Below are 2721 nucleotides of genomic sequence, written 5' to 3'. Positions count from 1 at the left end.
CACACACACACACACACACACACACACACACACACAGACACACAGCCTTCTCAGCAGTTCATGGAACTTTCTCCAAAATTGATCACATACTTAGACACAAAGCAAATCTAAACAGATACAAGAAAATTAAAACAACAACAGCAGAATAAACAAAAAGATTACAAACTCATTGAAACTGAACAACTCACTACTGAAAAAAAATGAGTCAATAAAGAAATTAGGAAATAAATTAAAAACTTTTTATAATTGCATGGAAATGCAAACACAACACAACTGAACTCATGGGGCACAATGAAGGCGGTTCTAAGCAGCAGGCTCATAGCCCTAAGTGCCTACATAAAAACTTTGGAGACCCCTCATATTAGTGACTTAATAACACATCTAATTACTCTAGAACAAGAAGAAATAATATCCAAGAGGTAAGAAATAATTAAACTCAAGGCTAAAATCAATAAAATAGAAACAAATAAACAATATAACAAAGACTATAGGTGACTCTTCACAAACTGATGGTTAGCCCTGTTGCTGAAGATAACACCTGCACTGAACACAGGGAGGTTGAGATAGTGCCTATCTAGAGTCTCCACACACATGGGATATTATTCATGGTTCTGGAAGGTACACAGCACACCACTAAAAGCGAAAGGTAAACAGCAACCTAACTACAAACCTTACATCTACAAGAATGACCTGTTTGCAAGATATGCTGGTGTAAGAGTAGCACAAAACTTTTGGGAATAACCAACCAATATCTGATTTGACTTAAGGCCCAGCCCTTGAGATGGAACCCATCCCCAGTGCCGCATGGATGGCCCAAAACCAGAGACTACCTAGGTAAGGGACCTAGGGGGAACCAAATAACATTGTTCTCCTAAAGGAGCATAATAATCAAATGACTCCTAATGCCATTCTGCTATACTCATAGATCCGTGTCTTGCTTAGCCATCATCAGAGACGCTTCCTCCTGCAGCAGATGGGAACAAACACATAGAGCCACTGCCAGACAATATGCAGAGTGTGTAACCTTGGAATACACAGCCATAGAAGGAAGGTCTCCATCAACTCCTTTCACTTAGGTCTCGGGGAACTCTGTGGAAGAGGAGGCAGGAAGAGTGAGAAAGAGTGTAAGAGTCAGAGGGGGTGGAAGACACCAAGGAATCAAGGCCTTCTAGACACAACAGGGCTGGTGCACACATCAACTCACAGAGGCTGTGGCAGCACGCACAGGACCTCTGTGGATCTGGACCAGATGGGTTTCTAAAGCTAAAAAGAGAAGAAGATAGACAGCCCCATTCCTAACAAAAAAAGCTATCTGCAATTAATAGACCCTGGAAAATTAAAATTTAGTTTTCTCCAAGGGAGTCTCACTGGGGAAGCAAATCATTCTTAAGAGTAGGCTCCGTGCCCAGCAATAAATGACCAATGGCATCTTTGGAGGTTCTTTGTTTTATAATGTTAAGTCAGGGCATTATTTTTAATCTTATTCATCTTTTGCATATATATCATGGCTTCCTGCTTTCTTTTTGGGGGTTGGGGTTCCTATGGTTGAGAACATGTGTGTCTCTATTTATATGCATTTTTGTGCTTTTTCGGGGCTCTTTTTGGTGTTGTTTTCTTGGCTGGTTGTTTTGTCCTATTTTGATTTATTGTTATTGATTTATTTTATTTTATTATTCTTCCTTAGAAGTCTGTTGTTTTCTAATGAGAGACCAAAGTTGGTAGATCTGGATGGTAGAGAAGATGGGAGGAACTGGGAGAAGTGGGGGGAGGAGAAACAGTAATCAGAATATATTGTATAAAAAATATATGTTTTCAATAAAATAAAAAAATTGAACAGTCTTGTGAAAGGGTCCATGAGTTAGGAGGTGAGGTGTGGCCTGCAGAGGTGAATTCTTCAGCTAGCATGGTAGGACTTTTCGGTAATAGATATCTAAGAAAGTCTGTGCACGTCCACTCTGGTTGTACCTTGGCTGAACTCAGGCAAACACTATGGGGGATTTTCTCAAGGGCTGTGTGGTTTGAGAGGGGAGCCTGGATGCTAGGGAATGTCTCCTGGGCTACTCTGTTAGATGAAATGCTAAGGCCTTTGGGAATAAAGTGGAAGGATCTTAGGAGGAGAGTTTCCCAGTGTGGGGGAAGGTGTCAGAATGTAACCCATATGCATGTTGTCCATTCTCCTGACTACTCCACTGGTCATACAAACGGTGCTTTTGAACTCTTTATTCTAAAGTTCAGGTCCTGGCATGTCTTATTTTTCCACTTACCCATATCCCCTGTTACTCCCCTGCATGGATCCCACCCTGCAGAAACCTCCACCTAGTGTCTTTGAGTGTATAATATATTGTCCTTTATGGCCTTCGTCCTCATCACCCTTTAAACTTTTTGATTCCTCTCGTGCTCCCTACTTTCACCCAAAGAATATTCAAATGCACACACCTCCTTCCAAAGTTGCTACCATTCTTCTTTCCTTTGCTATTTGGAAAATAGCTAAAATTGTATTGGCAGGCCAAAACTGGAGAGGTATTGTTAATTTGTTTCTTCTCGCCTCAGGCAGAAATACAAAAGCACTTGTAGAGAGACCCCGCCTTTTGGGGCGGGACAGCCTCGGGCGAATGTTTTTACTAATGAATTGGAACGCGAGACTGGAGCGCTTCCTGTTTCCGGTTTTACGGTGGATCGCTGAACTCCGGGTGTGTGAGTGTGCTTTTATATTAAAATTGT

Source organism: Microtus ochrogaster, chromosome 5, assembly GCF_000317375.1.
Source record: "Microtus ochrogaster isolate Prairie Vole_2 chromosome 5, MicOch1.0, whole genome shotgun sequence".
In the NCBI taxonomy this organism is placed as follows: Eukaryota; Metazoa; Chordata; class Mammalia; order Rodentia; family Cricetidae; genus Microtus; species Microtus ochrogaster.
This window is presented reverse-complemented; position numbering follows the sequence as displayed.